Here is a 20,283-nt window from a genome sequence, read left to right on the forward strand (position 1 = left end):
CGAAATTCGAAACTTAATCGATCGGCTTAGTGAATTATCGGGCAATTACTTGTTTCTTTGGTACGGCTTTACCTTGTTGAGTACTTGTTACAACGTAACTTATTTCGTCCAACAAATTAATTCTAAACACCCATTGCGAATAATCTATTACTTTTTTGTTAATTTTCAGGATTTGTTTAATCTGACCCTCGTGACCCTTACCGCCTCTAAATTACCCGAGACCGCGAACGCTATGATTTCCGTTGTATCCAGTTTAATTGATAAGGCAGCGGTCAGCGGTAAATTATCCGAAGTACAATTGCTTTTTCAGGAATTGACCTGTAACCCAATTGGATTGGGTATCGGAAAATGCTTTGTCGTTAGCAAAGGATTGTTTCTGTCATTTTTAGGGCTAAGCGTTACTTACGCTATCGTCGGTATTCAAATATTCCCTGATTATGCAAAAAAAATCGACGGGAGTAATATGTGAAAGATTCCCTAGAAAGTTTTTAACTGTCGCCAAAATCACATAAACAGCTCATCTTGAGGAAACACATCCCACAAATAGCTAATCTTGACGAAACACAAGCACACGTTCATCGACCTTTCTTGGTCCGATTGTCACTTTAAGGACAGTATCTGCTTTCGCGATGTCATTATGAAACTTACGAAAAATACAGAAATATGGTTGCACGAAGCCCATAAAACTGGGTACTACGTATTATTATTGATTCTTGGTGTAGTCCCAGTACACGCAAAGACTAACAATAAAGTACACCGAAACAACCTTTATCGCTTATAATAAAAGCAATTATATCACTTGATTGCCTATAAAATGTTGAAAAGCCTTTTGTGTCAACCTACTCTCAAATATAATTTCCTCTTGCTTGAAAAGACAATTAAAAACCCTCGGATAACGAGACAAAGGAGTCGGAGACTCTTACGTCTTGGGTAAACAAGGGCGGAGTGTCCATTTTCGATAGATGTCTCTTTGAGATCATATTGACAATCGCGATCATTTCAAGGCCCGTGCTATCAAGCAACGCTTTTAGTTATTGGTCTGTCATGCGTTCGTTAACCATGCGAAAACTCGCTCGGAAAATGTCCCTTCTTCAGATAGAAGATGGAAGATTTGTTAAGGAAGGAATGTTCCCGGTTTCCTTCTCGTTTTTTAAGAGTTTGAAAATTGCTCTTTGCGCTTGGATATCGTTATCTTTTATATTCATTCACGTTTATTTCTCGGCAATAATTGGAGTTGTTTATAGTAAAAATCCGAAGTACATCAGCTACGCTAGGTAAGCTCTGCAATCCGTAATCAGCATTGGTATCGACGTTGGTTCAATCGAATTGAACCTTTGTCTTTACCAAGGGTGACATTGGTGGGTTGTCTAAATTTTTCCGTGAATGTCATAGATATCCCTTGATTATTGGGACATCCGTCAGTTGTGGAGGTTTACTGGTCACCATATACATCTTTATCTACCGTCGCGAGCGACTGAGCCGTTTAATGAACGAATTAATCACGATCCTGGACATTGTCGAAAGTCGTAAAGTTCGTAAACTCGTACGCCGTTTCAAATTGTCATTGCTACTCATGTTTTCCTACGCATTGTGGGTCAGTTTCGTCGGGTTGTATTTCAGCTTTAAATCGACGCGTCAAGATCGGCTCTTCGCTATATTTTTTTACTGCTACGGTACATGCGACCCGGAAAATTTCCCGGATTGGCTGGGAAATTTCTTATTGAGTTTCGATTTGTTCACGTACCCGTTAGCCGTTCAAGGCGGATGCATGTTGGTTGTTACGTTCTATACTTTCTGCGCAATCTCTGTCGCGCATGTCGTGCGCAAAGTTAAACGTAGCTTAAAAGAATTCGACTTTGAAGAACCCGCAAATTCAAAACGATTAAAATTTATTCGAGTACAACTGCTGGAAATTGGATCGTGCGTCGATAAAATCAACGAATTATTTCAAAACATTATCTTGATTTGGTTTTCCGTGACAGTTTTTTCAACTTGTCATAATATGACGATTATGATTAAAAATAGAAGCGTTTTCTGTAACCTAAGAGCTAGTCATTTTTATATTCCAATGTATTTCCAAGACCTGATTAATTGTACCGCGTTAACTTTAATCGCGTCGCGGGTTGCCGTTGAGATTGAGAAAATTACGAAAATGATACCAGCCTTGTCAGAAAAGGCCATACCTTACGGAAAATGTCCCGAAATTAGATTGATGTACACGCAGATTAGCGCCTACCAAATCGCATTCAGAATCGGTGGTTGCTTCGTAATAACCAAGAAATTGTTATTGTCATTTTTTGGAGCTGGTGTAACGTACGGTTTTATGTATATTCAATTTGATCCTGATGTTTTTAAGAAATTACAAGGCGTAATGGTTGATACGAATATAATGCCGGGTAACGCGAATGACATCGTCAGTAATACTTGGAGTCAGCGGAATTGTTCTTGTAATGATAATGCCACTTTTATTAAATGAAACAAGCACTAGCACTCTCCAAATATTGTCAGAAGTGTACCACAAAGTGGGGTGATTGTAACATGATTATTGCCAACATCAGAACATTTGGAGCAAGGTTACTAAACCGAATCACATATGCGATAAATAGTTCCTTCATCATTACTCTATTAGCGCTTAATTATTTGCCAAGGCGCATGTTGATTTTTGTCCCACGTCAAGACGAGACGAAGTTTGTGGGTTGATTGCTGAGAATTTACTACCAAACAGTTTTAGAATTCACCCTAGCCCATCTGAAGTTTGATGAGCGGGAGAGCAAACCAAAAGGGTGAGCCTGGGACCACTCTCCAAATATTGTCAGAAGTGTACCACAAAGTGGGGTGATTGTAACATGATTCTTGCCAACATCAGAAAATTTGGAGCAAGGTTACTAAATTAACCGAATCACATACGCGATTAATAGTTCCTTCATCATTACTCTATTAGCGCTTAATTATTTGCCAAGGCGCATGAGCCTGTGGATTTTTGTCCCACGTCAAGACGAGACGAAGTTTGTGGGTTGATTGCTGAGGATTTACTACCAAACCGTTTTAGCCCTTCTGAAGTTTGATGAGCGGGAGAGTAAACCAAAAGGGTGAGCCTGGGACGAATCATGTTACATAACTAAAGTATTATCCCCTTCTGATATTACGAACATTTGATACGCATTTCCAATAAATTGACTTAAGACACTCTGAGGAAAATGGGTCAATTCTAAACGCATAACAGTTTTCAAAAGCCACACCCTTGTTTGAGTAAGGCAAAATATATTTATACGTAGTTGGTCAGTGTCTTGGTGTATCCGTAATTCTCGTCAAAACCTATTATCAATGGAAATTTTACGGTAAACCAACCCGCTCAAATGATATATATCGATTTTACCTTAGACTCGTTACGATCTGAGAAAAAAAACAAAACTTGTTATAAAGAGCCATGTTCGCTTCGCGTGCAGTTGTAATGCCCTACGGGGCTGGCTTAACTAAAAACACGTACGATGTTTTCATAATTAACGGTGTTAAAGTTTGGACTGTATTTTCCTTCGTATATTTGCAATGTTTTTCCGTGTTAGCCGTAGTGTACAGCGCAAACAACAACCGCGACATCGCCTTGCAATTCACGATGCCAGTTTTGCAAAACACCTCGGTGATCATTTGCACTTATTGCGTCATATTGCGACGTCGACGAATTATAACCTTTTTCAACGAACTATTAAACGAACTTAAAGAACTGAATATCGTCTTTGTACGACGAGTAAAGTTGTGTTTCGTTTTTATCTTCTTGTGTAGCGTTTGTATGGTGCCTTTAGGATCTGTTGGTGCCTGGCATGATTTCATGAATATGAACAATATAGACGTTGTCGCGTTTTACTGCTTCAATTGTAAACATATTACCTCCTTCGATTTTAATCGCGTGTTGTTTACAGTCACGATTAGTATTTATCCCATAGCCGCGTTGGCTCTCAACGCATTTTTATCAATTTTCTATTGTTCCATGGCCGTTATTTTAACCAAAATTGGACGTGACATAGTGCAAAATGCAAAGTTGTGTAAAAACAAGGTTAATCTACGCTACGTTGCAAATAGATTTAATATTTTTACTGAATATGTCGACTACTTGAACGATTTTTCTCAGAGCGCAATTTTCTTATGGTATTCCACAACGTTACTAAGTTCTATTAGCGCTATAATGTATTTTATAATACAATCGAAGCAATTGAGTACGAGTATGTTGATTTACAATACGATTTTATGTTACAAAGATTTATTTAATTTAATAATTGTAACTTATTTGGCGTCAAAAGTTAATTCAATATCCGAGGAATGTTTAACGGCTTTGAGTCAAGTTGATTGTAATACCGCGGAAGGCCACGAGGACGAGGAAGTGTCTTACGACGCTTTGCATTTGTTATTTACGCAGATTTCTTCACGGAAAGTTAGTCTAAGTGTAGGAGGGTGTTTCCCCATTTCAAATCAATTGTTTTTGTCCTTTTTAGGCTTAGCCGTAACTTATACGGTCGTGTTTATTCAATTTAACCCCCAAATTATTAACATACTGAATGGAACCAAAAATTAAATAAAAATCTTTACAGACTGACAGGTATTCAACGTCTAGCCCAAACCGCTTTATCAGGGAAGCGTAAATTTTGCAGGGACTTTTCTCTTAAGTAATGTGTACTCACTAAGAAATATGTTTTACAAAAATATCCTGACGGACAATGATAACTTTACGAAGTTCGAACCAGGGATAGATTTAATTTTAGCAGTAGGAATGGGGAACAGAGTAATGTAGGCGCGCGTCAAAGTCCCGGACCCCCTTCGGCGGGACCAGGGGTATGAAAGAAGTGGCGGGTCATAGCGACAGAGGTAAAGAGGAACTACGTATTTTTCGCCGTCCCCGTCAGCAACGTCATCAAAACGTAGTTTAAGTGAGCCAATAAGATAATTCGAACTTTTCGTTACGTGTTGGAGGGAGGGGCTCCATACTGGGCTATGAGTCGGACTGAAGTAAATACTAACCGTTGTCCATTCCTACTTCTAAAAATAAATCTATCCCTGTTCGAACTTAATATGTTTCTTTTTTGTTGTCTTTTTGTTTTTAAATATACAGTTGTCACAATATTCTAACAAACCATCCATCATAAACAATAATAAAAAAAAATTATGATTGACTTATATACTCCACCTTTTTTGTTCTTATCGAATAAACCACGATTAAAAAGGGACTCAGTATTTATTTTCTTATACTGCTATTTCACTTCGAACCGCTCGCTATGAAGGAACAACTTCGGAAGAAACTCGCTTTAGCTTCTCTCAAAGTTTCCGCGGGAATTCGACCAATTTATAACAATCGTTACTGGCGAAAATTTATAAAATTTTTGATAGTTTGCGTGGCGATATCTTGCGTTAATTTAATTTTAGTTCTAACTACGATAAACTATGGATACGCGTCTTTTCAACGGTTTAAGATTTTAGGTTTCTCTGTAAATTTAATTTGCCTATTTTTTCGACGAGAAAAGTTACGTAAGGTTTTTTTCTTAGTTGTCAATCTCGCGGAATCAACCAATAAGAGAATTATCAAACGTATGAAACTTAAATGTATCGTCGCGATTCTATTGGCTGTTATTTATAGCGCGTGGTTAGTTTTCCTGTTGTTAAAAGAACTTAAATATTATATAAAATTGTTAGATGGAACGAGCCATAACGAGACCGTCTATCAAACATTTGGAGAACTTTCTAGTTTCGAGATGTTTTCAACGGTACTTCGCGTTTTTTACCATCCATCAGAAATTATATTTAGTTTTTCTCAGTTAATTCTTTATTGGTTTTTGGCCCAGACTTTAGTGGAAATTTTGAACGAAACAAAACCAATAATGTTCACTGAACGTCCGGTAAATTTGATATTTATCTGTCGATTTTTACGTAACTTTCGTGACGCGGTTCGAGAAATGAATGATTTATTTCAGAGTGTAGTTTTTATTTGGTTCGTAAATGGTGGAGTTTCCACTACCGCATTTATAGTCATATCTAGACACTCTTACGTTATGTTAATGAGAGGGTTTTTAATGCCCGCGTCCATATTGACCATGGTTGATGTTGGAACGCTGATTTATTTGACTCTCGTGGCTTCGAGAATACCGGAGCGTATCTCGCAAATTTACGGTTGCATTTCGGATTTGTCCGATTTCGACGTCACTACATTCGAATTTCGACAGATATCGTTGCTTTACCACGAAGAAAAACGCGAGCAAATTAACCTGAAGGCTGGTTCCTGTTTTCCACTGTCGAAAAAAACCATTTTATCGTTCTTAGGTATAGTTATTACGTACGCGCTTATTTTCATACAGTTTATCTCGGAACTACTCAAATTTCAAAATAGGGAATCCTAAACCGTAACCCGATGGTATTGTAGTAATTTTTTTGTTCTATGATATATAACAATCACCAAGAATATATAACAACAAAATAGTTTTAGGGGTTCCGCAATTGTCCATCCAGTTTTGTTAGCATTTCGGCAATTTGAATTGTCATTGTTATTGCTAGTGATATATTACATATAGCAACATCTGTTCAATGTAAGTTATAAACCTTCACATAAATATTCACTAAGACAATAAAAAAACTAAATTAATTTACAGTGTTGATTGACACACCGTATTTACAAAAATAATGTTTTCAATTCACGTCAATTTCTTTTGACATTTTTATGTGCGTGTTTGCATAAATATTACCGCCCAAGAAAAAGTCATTCCTTTCCATTTTTCTTTCGGCTTTGTCTTCAATGTTCAATTGTCACGATAGTGACTGGAAACTTGTCTACGATATTAAAAGAAACTATGTTGTTAAATGTAAACAATTGACTTTTAGAATCGATTACCTTAATGTATTTGCGACGCCGTTTATTTGTATAACAAAACATTGAAGATTCAACGCCCATGGTAACAAAATATTCAATATCAGAACCGGAGACTTCAATTTTAATTTCTTTGTCACGCAATCACTCGTGCCTTTGAGATTCAGAGGAAACGGTTGGCTTTAAAAAATGTTCGCCATGTTTAAAGAAATGTTTTCTGTCGCGTCGTTGAAGGTAAATTTAATATTCGGTTCCGAAAGTGTCGTCCCAATACGTAATCGCAAGTATTGGGAATATTTAATTAAAATCGTAATTGGCTGGGTCTCGGTCTCTTTCATGGTACTTATTTATGCCACTTGTACCGCATTGTACTACTCGGTGCACAATAAAACTATTTTAATACCAGATTTCTGGTGTTACATCGTTAGCTATTTTGTTCTGATCGTGAAAAGATCGAAACTCTATCAATTAGTTCGACAAATAATCGATCTTTGCGATTCGATTGACAGAAAAATCGTTGCATCGTTGCAGTGTCGATTCTTGTGGTTTTTCGCGTTTATGACAGTTTACAATATCTATATATGTTTCACTGTATTCCATTTTCAATCCCCCGAAAAAACATCGATGAATAATCATTTGTGTTTCGGTTGCAACTTTACTTCGTGGAAATTGGAGGCTTTACAAGCGTTTCATTACGCTTTTAACGTGGTTTATTTGCCGTCAACTGTGGCATTGAATTGTTGGCAATTTGCTCTTTATTGTTTTATAAGCAAAGCCTTATCAGAAGCCTTGAACGTGGCAATAACGGATTTTTCTAACGATTGCGTCGGACTTCGGGTAAACTTTACCCAATTGTTAATCGTTTTCCGCGAACGTTTGTCTAAAATCCAACTATTAGTCGACCAAACTAACTCGATTTTTAAAAATATAATTTTACTATGGTTTGCCTTAACTTTATACGCCACCAGTGTTAAAGTGGTGGAATTGATTAAAAGCTATTCCGATCCCAATAACGTATACGCCTATTACTGGGCATTGCAAATGCGAGAGTTGGTCTTGCTCTTGTCTTTAACTCTGATTGCTTCGAGGTTAGCGGAAGTAAATGACCGCATCAACGAATGTTTGACCCAAATGACCGACAAGACAATTTCTGAAGGCGATACTAAGGCGATGATGATCTTAATGCTGTTTAATAACGATATGAAGAATCGAAAAATGGGTTTCAAAGCCGGTTCTTGTTTCCTCATCACCAAGAACTTGTTGTTGAGTTTTGTGGGACTTGTGGCTACTTATACCGTGGTGTTTATTCAGTTTAATCCGGATTTGTTGCAAAAGTTGCATGGAAAAGAACAAGGATCGAATTGTACATTGATTTGTAGTTGAATCATAATGCATTTAACAATTTGAATTAAAAAACTTAAATTACACTATCTTCAATACCTTTTCTTCTAACGGATTGTCTTTAAACTTGAAATTTTGCCTTATACCCTCATAAGATAAATGTATAGCCAAAAACCTGCATGTGATATGTAAATATAGTTTATCGATCACTCTTTTTAATTGAAATCTTTCGAAGCCATATAAAAGTCGAAAAGAAAATGACCATGGCATAGTAACTTTACTGCAAGGTTGTTGGAGATTGTGACTTTACTGTTGTTCTGGTAAAATACTCGTTAATATTTGCTTCCCAACCAATCTATAACTTTTTAAACACGTGAAAGTCTAAGCTCCGCTAAAAACGGCACCGCCTAAACACGGTTATACCGTTTGATGTGTTTTGATCGATTTTTATATTCTTACCTCTTTTCCAAATGTAATTTCGCTTCATTTCGTGTCACAAACGTCTCTTAAGAAGTCACCTACTCAAAATAGAGTCCATAATGTTGCAGTACAACTGTCTGAAGAGAAATTTATCAAGAGTATATCCGTTTAGCAAACGAAAATCCCAAGACAATAGATTGTGGAGATACTTTTTTGGATTCATGATTTGTTGGAGTGTTATCTCTTCCATAGGGGTAGCGTACTCTAACTTTACGTCGTTTTATTCGTTCGTTAAATTCGGCACAAGTAAGGACAACATCAACTCTGTGGGGCCAGTGGTTTCTCAGTCGATTTTCTTTTTGACTTACTGCTTCCTGGTATGGCGTCGCAAAGAGCTACGTCGCATAGCGAGCGAAATTGTGAAACTCGCTGACGAAACCGATAGAAAAATCATGGCACGACTTCGACGACAGTTTTCAATTATCCTTTTCGTGACATTTGTTTACGCTCTCTTCGTGGTTGGGACCATGTTTAAAGATTCCGATACAACATTTAAGACAATGTACAACACGTCCTATCAAGACACCTATTTATGTTTCGGGTGTGATCACGAGTCGTGGGACTTTCAAACATTCAAGACGTTTATGACGATCTTTACGATCTCGTACATCTTATCAATTGTCGGTCTTAGCGCCGCTCAAGTCATCTTGTATTGCTTCGTATCCAAGGGTTTGGCTGATATTCTTGGGGTGTGCGTCACTTTGTTGGAAACGGAGTGTCGTTCGACGAGTTTGAAGATTTTTCGAGAACGATTTTCACGATTGCGCTTATTGGTCGCTGTTACTAACGATTTTTTCAAGAACATGGTCCTAGTTTGGTTTGGAACCACCTTATTCGGAACTTGTCATAACCTCACCAATTTTCTAGAAATTTGGACGATTGAACCCATTGAAATCATTCTTACATACGCCACCATTTACGCCAAGGATTTCGTTTTGCTGTTGGCCCTGACTCTGATTGCGTCAAAAATATCCGAGGAAGCTGATCGTATCTTAGACGTTCTGCCATCGTTCACAAATGACGCTTTGTCAAGTGAAAATCAAACGAAAGAGCTCTTGGTGTTTTACAGCGAACTGAACACGAAGAAAATGGGTTTTAAAGCCGGTTCTTGTTTCATCATCAGCAAAAATTTGTTACTGTCGTTCTTAGGGTTAGCATTAACCTATACTGTTATTTTTATTCAATTCAACCCGAAGGTTTTACGCATGTTAACTGGAGATGTTGATGAAGATAATTCGCGTAATTGCACTTGTCCAAAATAATTATTAATTCGAAATAATTTTAATTCTATGATACGTTATTTTCGAATTTGTGTTTTAATTAAGTTTTAATATTGCTCCATACCCTATAACATCCGTAGAAGGTGGTAAGGTATAATCATTGGAAATTCGTGACTTTCTCCAGCGTACGTCTTTGACCCTTCAGTATCTTGACGCCTTAAGTGATATGTAAATATTATAATTGCATTAATCCATAACGCACTTATTCGGGATCTTTCGCGCACCACACAAAGGACGGATTGCTAAACAAAATCAGAGATTAGATAAGATTAGCTTGAGTAAAAAAATCCCTTCTCCAAATCAATTCTGAATCACAGTTGACCGTCCAGTCTCCTCAATGAGACAATTTCTTTGTTCTCCGTTTAACACCGTTAAAATGTACGAAAGTAAAGTCTGGCTCGTTATTTACAAGTTAGTTACGTGTTGGGCATCTATATCGTGCGCATTGTTAATCTACTTTATGGTCACTATAATGTACGTTTTACTACGAGATCTCAACTACGCGGAACTTGAACATGACCACACTCCCATGATATCTTATTCATACTTCAGCTTCGTCATATCATTCCTTGTATTGGTATTCAAAAGAGCGCGAGTACGTCAACTATTCTATGACATAGTTGACCTGGCCGAAGTGACCAATAAGAAAATCATGAAAAGGGTTGAATTTTGGCTGAAGATTGTACTTGTAATTACCGTGGTTTATGGTATCTACTTGACATTCGTCACCGCAAGATACAACACCTCTATTCAATGTGAGATCCAAATGTCAAAAAGATTGTCTCATTTATGCTTCGGGTGCAATTACACCTCGTGGGATAGCTTGACTTTTCGGGACTTTTTATTTACATTCTCGACGCTGCATTGGCTCGCGGTGGTCGGAGTTAGTTTCTGCCAATTTATACTGTATTTCTTTATGGCTTTTGCTCTATTTGACGTACTGAGACACTCAGTTGAGAATTTTTCACGTAATTGCACTGAAGATGGGTTGATAGCTTTCCGTGCGCAACATCTTAAGGTAAGGGGGTTAAATAAATAACACATAAAGTTGTTAGTATTTAAAATATGAAATTTTCGTGTTGAAGGTTCGTGGACTAATTGATCGAATGAATGCCATTTTCAAAAATATAATCTTTCTGTGGTTCGCAACTACCTTATTCACTACTTGTCGCAACATTACCAACTACCTTAGCGTATATTCGAGTTTAGATCTAATATATTCGTACTATTGGACCATTTATTTGAAGGACTTTGCACTCCTGGTGTCTTTGACGTTAGTCGCCTCCAAAATTCCCGAAGAAATTGATCGAATTTACGACTTTTTACCCGAATTAGTGAATACAGCCTTGACCCAAGGTTGTCCCAAAGAATTACTGATATCAATTGTGTTTTACAACGAACTGCAATCGAGAAGGGTTGGTTTGATTGTCGGATCTAGTTTCGTGATAAGCAAAAGATTGTTACTGTCGTTTTTAGGGTTGGGGGTTACTTACACGGTCTTGTTTATACAATTTAATCCGGATATAGTGGAAAAGATAAAAATTGGCTAAAGATTGTTACCTTGAACTATTGGGTTTGAATTGGATTTATCTATACATCATTTTGACAATTATCTATATGCTTCTGAAATAAATGTCTAGAACATAACACTAAACATTGACACTATTTGTTAATAATTTTCTAGCTGTCACGAAGTGTTTTGAATTAACGCTTTATTTATGACGACCGCACCTATAATATAATATAATAAACTGTAAAACCTTTATTTCAGTAAATAATAAATATTGGTAAAAGTAAACAACTCTCTGAATTGGCGCATTTTCGATTATTTCCATCATTCTGCCCAAAACACTTGCAGAGTTCGTACGCGGCCAAAATGAAATTGCCGAGGAACGTCAATTGCTTTAATTCAGATTTAAGTTGGTTTCGCGTTGAGTTCTTATGGAATGTCTTATTCAAAATGAGCGTGATTTGGATAACCGTATCGTGTTTGGCTTTGACCTACAACCTCTTGACCTTGTCACACGCTATATTTACGCACGGAATACGTGACGCCATTTCTGGATCGTATTTAGGGACCATGGTCATCACGGCAACTTTCGTCTTGACTTATTTATTTCTAATTTTCAAACGAAAAGATTTACGACGTCTCTTTCGCGAAATAATCGATTTGGCCGATTCTACCGATAAGAAAATCGTTAAACGAATTCGATTACGCGTGATATTGGCGCTCATCCTGGCTATGATATACACGTTGTATTTAAACTTTATAGCGAGATATTTCTTGACGTATCGTCACAGATTCTACGGAAAGAGGCAGAGCTTTTCGCGGCTTTGTTTCGGTTGTAATGTTACTTCTTTGAGCGATTCGCAATTCGAAACGATGTGCACCCTTCTCACCGTGTCTCATACGGCTTCGAATATTGGAATTAGTTTTATACAGTTTGCCTTGTATTGTTTTCTGGCCCAACTTATATCCGACACTCTACGTAAGAAAATAACTCTATTTTCGATTAATTGCCTCGACGTTGAACTTTCAATCGACGCGTTCAAAACTCTCCGCGATGAACTCCGCTCAATTATTCGATTGGTTGATGCTACGAATCATTTGCTTAAAAACGTAGTTCTCTTTTGGTTTGGTTGCACGCTCTTCGGTACATGTCGTAATATCACCATGATCATTTCCAAGTCTCAACCAATACGAGACAACGTTCATCTTAGTTATTTCACGGTTTATATGAAGGATTTTATATTACTCGTGTCTCTAACTTTGATTGCCTCTCGTATTCCGCAAGAAGTCGAACGTCTTTACGATTTTCTACCCTCAGTTACCAAAGATATCTTGGCTAATGGCTGTAGCCAAGAGTTGTTGATATTTTATAACGAATTAAGATCTAAAAATGTCGGTTTGAAGGCCGGTTCTTGTTTTGTTGTTACCAAGAAATTATTAATGTCTTTCTTAGGTTTAGGGTTGACTTATACGATTGTGTTTATTCAGTTTAATCCTGAATTACTTAAACAACTACAAAATGAGTACACCTAGTTAGTGAAAGTTTAAAAAATTCTGGAAGTACGAACGAGGCTTTGTACTTTTCGTCTTTTCTGTCTTAAAAGGTAAACAATGTCAAAATAGTATTAACGCCCTCTTAAAATGACGTATTGTAATTTTTAATTCGTGTTTTGAATAGTCAATACAAAAATGCTTTTAATATAACTCTTTCACGCCCTTTTTTCCAATATTTACACGCGTTTTACTATAAATGGCTTTAACTGAAAAATAAATGTAACTATTGCTTTGTTCGAAATAAAAATCAATTACACCGTATCTAGTCTACGGATAATACTCTTACGCTTAAGTTAGTTGAGCATTAGGAAGCAATTGGATATCGCCTACATTTGAGTATTGCTTTAAGAAATTAATAATGGTAAATTTAAATCAAAACGATTCGATTGAAAGTAGTAAGTCATTTATAGATCGGAGTTGGCGTTACGTTTTAAGATCAATGATTTGCTGGAGTTTTCTTACCTTTCTGGAAATGATACACTGTAACCTCGCCGCGACATACTTCATCTACGAATTTGGAATAAGACAATTTGATGACGATGGTCACTTGGGTAATTCTACTGCCATCTTCTGCTTCATCTTTACGTACTGCCTCTTGTTATACCGTCGAAAAGAAATCCGATTCATTCTTAACGAAATCACGAAACTTACAAAGGACACGAACTCAAAAATCCTGACGCGACTGAAATGCCGAGTGACAATTTTCTTCATCTTGATTTTGATATATAGCCTTTACCTCGCCTACCTCACTTCAACTCATTTATCGCGCCTATCAGCGGTAATGCAGACATCGCCCAAAATGAGCCACGTGTGTTTCGGTTGTAATTACAGTTCGTGGGACATTAAGACCTTCAACTTGTTTCTCATGGTAACGTCTGGTTTATATATATCGTGCAGTATCGGGGTTAGTTACTCTCAAGTGACTTTGTACTGTTTCTTGACTTTGGCTTTGGCTGAGGTACTTGGCGATTGCGTAGATTCCTTTAAACGTGACCTAAGTTTCACGAGTTTTGAGGCTTTCCGTCAACGTTTTAGGCGCATTCGCGTCTTGATGAATGATATCAACAAAGTCTTCAAGAACATCGTTCTGATTTGGTTCGGTTGCACCTTGATTACAACGTGTCACAACGTGACTGTCGTGATTAAGGACTTTACGGATGAAAATAAAAGCACCCCGCTATTATATTCTACTGTTTATGTCAAGGACTTTATCTTGTTGATGGCCCTGACGCTCATCGCGTCGAAATTATCCGAAGAGACTGGTCGTATCTTGGACTTTCTTCCTTCAATGCCCAATGACTGTTGTAGTAGGGGAGATCTCTTGACCTACTACAGCGAACTTAACGCCAGGCAAATGGGTTTCAAGGCTGGTTCCTGTTTTGTCATAACCAAAAACTTGCTACTGTCTTTCTTGGGTTTAGGATTGACCTACACCGTGGTGTTTATTCAGTTTAACCCCAAAATAATGATGGAGTTGTCCGGCAGGAAAATTGTTGACTGTAGTAACTGTTGTTCTTGTAATGGTACCGGTTAATACCGACCTCGCGTGTCCGAACATAACCCAGCCATCAATCATTAAAAACACGATTGCGTTAAATGATCACGCCCTGATAATAACGTTAACTCCCTCTTTTCATATTGCGTTTGAAATAAAATATATATTTATAGAATTATTTCAACAAATGCAATTTCGTTTCATTTCGCGATACAAACGTCTCTTAAGAGGACACTTACTCAAAATGGAGTCTATAATGTTGCGTCTGAAGCTAAAGTTATCAAGCGTACATAGTTTTGACAAACCGAAGGCTCTGGATCATAAATTGTGGAGATACTACTTCGGATTCATGATGAGTTGGAGCGTTTTTTCGTGCGTCTTTGTAACCTACTTTATCGTAGTGTCAACTTTTTCGTACATTAAATTCGGCCCAAGTAAGGACAACATTAATTCTGTGGGGCCAGTGGTTTCTCAGTCGATTTTCATCTTGACCTACTGCCTCCTGGTATGGCATCGCAAAGAGCTACGCCACCTTATGAAGGAAATCTTCAAACTCGCTGAAGAAACCGATAGAAAAATCATGACGCGACTTCGACGACAGTTTTCAATTGTCCTTTTCGTGACCTTCGTTTACGCTCTGTTCTTGGTTGGGACAACTATCAAATATACCGCAGGAAATTTTAAGCTAATGCACAACAAGTCCGAGAAATTCATTCATTTGTGTGTTTGGTGCGATTACAACTCGTGGAACCCTCAAGCGTTTAAAGCGTTTATGATGATCTTTATGAGCTTGTTCACTTTATCAATTGTCGGTCTTAGTACCGTTCAAGGTATCCTGTATTGCTTCTTGTCCAAGGGTTTGGCTGATATTCTTGCAGCTTGCGTCACTTTGTTGGAAACCGAATGTCGTTTGACGAGTTTGAAGACATTCCGCGAACGTTTTTCACGTTTGCGCTTACTGGTCGCTGTTACCAACGATTTTTTCAAGAACATGGTTCTAATTTGGTTTGGAGCCACCTTGTTCGCGACGTGTCACAACATAACCGTGATTTTAGAGCCATTGACGAAGGAAACGGTATTATCCTCTCTATCATACTCCACGATTTACGTCAAGGATTTCGTTTTGCTGCTGGCCCTGACTCTGATTGCGTCGCAATTATCCGAGGAAGCTGATCGTATCTTAGATGTTCTGCCTTCGTTGAACAATGACGCTTTGTCCCGTGAAAGTCAAACGAAAGAGCTCTTGGTGTTTTACAGCGAACTGAACGCGAAGAAAATGGGTTTTAAAGCCGGTTCTTGTTTCATCATCAGCAAGAATTTGTTATTGTCGTTCTTGGGGTTAGCGTTAACTTATACCGTTGTTTTTATTCAATTCAACCCAAAGCTTTTACAGAAATTTACTGGTGATGTTGGTGAAGATCTTTCACGTAATTATACTTGTCCAAAATAATTAAATCAAACACTGACCTATTATGTTATTTTCGAAAGTAAATGCGCTTTAATATGTATTATTGTATAAATGTATAACCAAAAACCCATAAGTTAATAAGGTACGTTATGATAGCACCATAGTACGAAATGAATTTTGAAATGTACTCGTGTGTTTAATCGTAAGCAACTATAAACGAAAACTCTAAATAAAAAGCAAGTATTTTCGGATCATTTAAAATACCAGATTCGCGACATTCAAAGTTCGTTAAAGTCTCGTAAAAACAGACCTATAACCATTTTACGATTTCTACTCTACCACCTAAACCTATATCTAAAATTTTATCAACCTGTAAAACAAAGCCACAAAATTAACAACCGAACCATTGTAAAATGTCTAGCATATGATACTTCTAGCTTTATATCGTACGGTATTCCTTTTAAACATCTTCTCGAGATCAAATATCTTTATTTGAAAATAAAGTTCTAAGTTGTAAAACACAGTATCTTCGTCGTATCTTCCGTTCACGACATACCACCTTTTGAAATTAGAGGTAAGTAAGAAATAAAATTGGTTTGGTTTCCTGCTCGGCGATGGGAGATCCGAGTTTGAACTAGGTATACAGCGAATCGAATTGCAGCCCTCGATAAGGCCTCGTGTCCCTAGCGAGGGTCTCTGGTTCTCTTGGCTCGTTAAGGTTTTTATCCTTTTGTTATTATCCGGAGACCAGTCTTCCGGAAAAGAACAGAAATACTTCTCTTTTGTATCTTGAAAGATCTCATTGCACTTCTTCATTTATTTTTCGTTCTTATGCATACCTATATTATTGAAATGCCTTAAGAATTTGTGTACTATTATTGGATTAACCAAATACAGTAATTAGGCTATTATCAATTGATGACTGTGGCTTCGGAAATTTTAAAGCTATAAATTTGATAAGGCCAGATGGGGATAATAGAAGAAGGATGACACTTTGTATCCTCTTAATACTTTCGTTACGTAACATGATTCTTCCTAGGCTCAACCTTTTTGTTTGCTCAATTGCTCTCCTGCTCGTCAAACTTCAGATGGGCATCGCACCGTGCTGGGGTGAATTCTGTAGCTGTTTAATACTAAATCCTCAGCAATCAACCCACAAACCTTGATTGTCTTGACGTGAGACAAAAACCCTCAAGCGCGCCATGGCAAATAGTTAAGGGCTAATAGAGTAATGATGAGGGAACTATTTATCGCGGATTATTCGGTTTAGTAACCTTGCTCCAAATGTTCTGATGTTGGGAAGAATCACGTTACAATTACCCAGCTTTCTGGGACACTTCTCTGGGACATTTCTCTGGGAGAGAAGTATTATATTCTTCTGCTATACATTAGGTAAGATCCATAAAAATTAATAAACATCAGCTATGAAATTTTTTTATTGAACTGTTAAAATTATTGTTAATAGAAATAGTATTTCACCACCGTAGCCAAGGGTTAGATTAAAAAGCTAACAAAGGTCATAAAAATCCAGCCGAACCGTTATTGAATTGAATCACGTGGTTTATTGCTACTAAGTCACTCCTAGAACTCTATGGTTGCCGATAATAATGTCTTTAATGGTTTTAGAAGACCCTTATATCACCACGTGGACGTGCTTGGACTGCAGTGGTTCCCTAAGTATTGACGGTATACCGTTCCCACGTATGTCTGTATAACCATGAAATACGAATGCGTTTTAATCTCGCAGGAATATGCTCTTTATTTTGTTTAGAAGTTTTCACGTGTAGTTTCTGTTCATGCATTTTAACATTGTGGATATAATTGAAGTTATTCCTACCACCCATCAATATCGTAGGTTAGCCATTACATTTACGCCTGAATCATTCACATATAGGTTAAAGGTCATGACCCTTAACGCAAAATTTAAAAATGTCAGTGTAAAACTTACCTAAGCCTAATTTGAAACTCTCAGGCCTAAAAACATGGAATTTTTAATAGGTCTGAGAACCGTTCTAAATTGTCTTAATAGTAATATTACGAAATCTAAAAGGCTGACCTGATGTGAACCGCCTCTCTAGTTGAGTTATAAAATGAATGCTACTCTACCTATAGCAAGGTACATTACACGTCTACAGCATCCTCTCACGTGACCCTTATCTAAGCCTTTTTCCCACGAGACAACGAGGCTGGTACGTACATATCGACGAGCAAACATATGGTAGCTATTATTTCTTATTATTACAAGGGGTGATTGGTTTTTTTCCTTGTTTTTGCGCGGTTTCCTGACCATTCAGAGCGTGAAATCTCTGCGTAACCCTTCTACGACAATGGGTTTGGTCACTGCAGCTTTGTTGGGTTAGCAAACTGCGGTTGAATCGTATTACTTCAGCCAGGATTATTTCGAGATGGACAAGAATTATACTTGGCCTAATTTAGCGGCAGACAGCTGGGCGTCTTTTTGATAGTGTTTGTTAGATATTTCGCTAGGATTTGTGGGTATTTGTTAGTAAAGGATTGTTGGTCTTAACGGTAATTGGTTCTGTTAACGTGTAGAAGTAGATTTTTTTTTTAACCCTAAACTACTTTTAATACGGTTCCAAAATAGCAAACAACTCATCAATTCCTGCCCCAGTAATTTTACCGCAGAAAATCTAATTTTATAACAAGCAATAACCAAAGCAAAATTCACTTAACGTAACAAAACCCTTGACAGGCGTTCAGTAAAGCTTTTTAGAACATTTTTTCTTACAACTACCAATAAAGTTTTTCATCTAAATTCTGAAAAAAAAAAAGTCTTTTAACACCACCAGATACCGATATATCGACATAAATTCCGTTTAGGGTATAAAAACAAAAGTGTTTCGGGCCTTAGCTTCCATGGTAAGCTGTGACGTGTTACTGTCACAGCTCGTCAAATATGTCATCCCGTGGGGTACCTTCCCACCAAAAAAATCCAATAATTGAGCTGAACTAACGGATGGTATCCGTTAAAACCTATGGGCATTTTTTCTATACAGTGATATAATTTTCTTTTGGACATAATCGATATTCTATGAGCATTATGAGGTGTAAATATTTTCGATGTGGAACTTCAGTTTCTCAATCATATTCATATTTGGGTAAAATGGAAATTTTATGCCTTATTGTTCTAAATTGCGAAGTTAACTATAGCTTCTTTTGGAACAGTTGCTGCGTGTTCTGAAAACGCGTGTAATTGCTCGGCAATAATTGAAACTATACATTTCCATACCCATTGGGGAGTCGCTGATAAGGCCCCCAGCTAGGTGCAGCGCCTAATCAAGTCCTCTGACGTGTAGATACACTGTCTTGCAATACCCTGCAAAGAAACGCTAAAAACATCTGTGGTAATTAAAACATATCCATGTAGGCCTAGCCCATTTTCTGTTGTAGTTCTTTTTTCGCGTCTATTCGGTTGATGCCTTGCCTACCTACAATTGATGTTGAAAAATGTCTAGGATGGCATTTTTTTACCAGCTACTTTCCCAAACGAACGCTAACTTCATAGCAGTTGGCGTTGTTCGGAGTTGCGGAAGACCATGGAAGACTCTAATGGCTTTGACGCCTCCACGAACTTGCTTCGGAACCATCCATCTTCTATTCTCGGAACGGATAGAGCTGGAGTAGAATTTTCCGATAAAACCAAAAATCTTACATGTTAGTCTTATATAAAACACGTACCGAGGCTATACCTAAAGCAACCTGTCAGCTATAGGCGTCGCTGTTACTCTGTTGCGCGATGCAATTGCTATTCTTGTCCGTCTTAAAATTTGGAATTTAAATTTCAAGTTTTTCCACTGTATATTTTAAACAATTCTGGAATAGTTTGTTTTGGAAAATCGATTTTGAATGCTTTTAGATGGGCATCTTAATGGACTTTTAGGCAACACTCGTATGTGTCAATGGTGCAGTGGTTATCACTGCACAAGGAAGGCCCCATTTTCGAAGCCTAGAAAGGGACATCTTTTATAATAATAGTTAGATATAATTTGTAATTAAATAAGTTTAAGTCAGACCGTCAACCCATGTATCACGTATCTATCTATGGTGCAGTGGTTATCACTGTACACGGAAGGCCCCATGTTCAAAGCCTAGAAAGGGACATCTTTTATAATAATAGTTAAATATAATTTGTAACTAATTAAATAAGTTTACGTCATATACAAAGCAACCCTTGTATCACGTATCTATCAATGGTGCAGTGGTTCTGACTTCCGCTGCACACGTATTGTTTTTGCATGTATATTTTTTTAGAATTCTTAAAACATGGCCGTTGTAAGAGAATCGAAAGTGTATGTCCTAACGTATTCCCCATAGACCAATTTTTTCGGCTATATTTTGGTAAGTCTCAAG

The 20,283-nt window shown here is 37.4% G+C and overlaps 1 protein-coding gene across 2 annotated transcripts in view; it reads left to right on the forward strand.

The window, feature by feature from the left end:
• Positions 1-20,283, forward strand: part of LOC149625070 (pyrokinin-1 receptor-like) — an 88,496-nt gene that overhangs the window by 59,304 nt on the left and 8,909 nt on the right. The window lies entirely within an intron of this gene.

The sequence above is a fragment of the Phalangium opilio genome, unplaced genomic scaffold (assembly GCF_054372755.1).
Source record: "Phalangium opilio isolate 3A_F unplaced genomic scaffold, DU_Popi_V2 ptg000105l_1, whole genome shotgun sequence".
NCBI classification, from domain to species: domain Eukaryota; kingdom Metazoa; phylum Arthropoda; class Arachnida; order Opiliones; family Phalangiidae; genus Phalangium; species Phalangium opilio.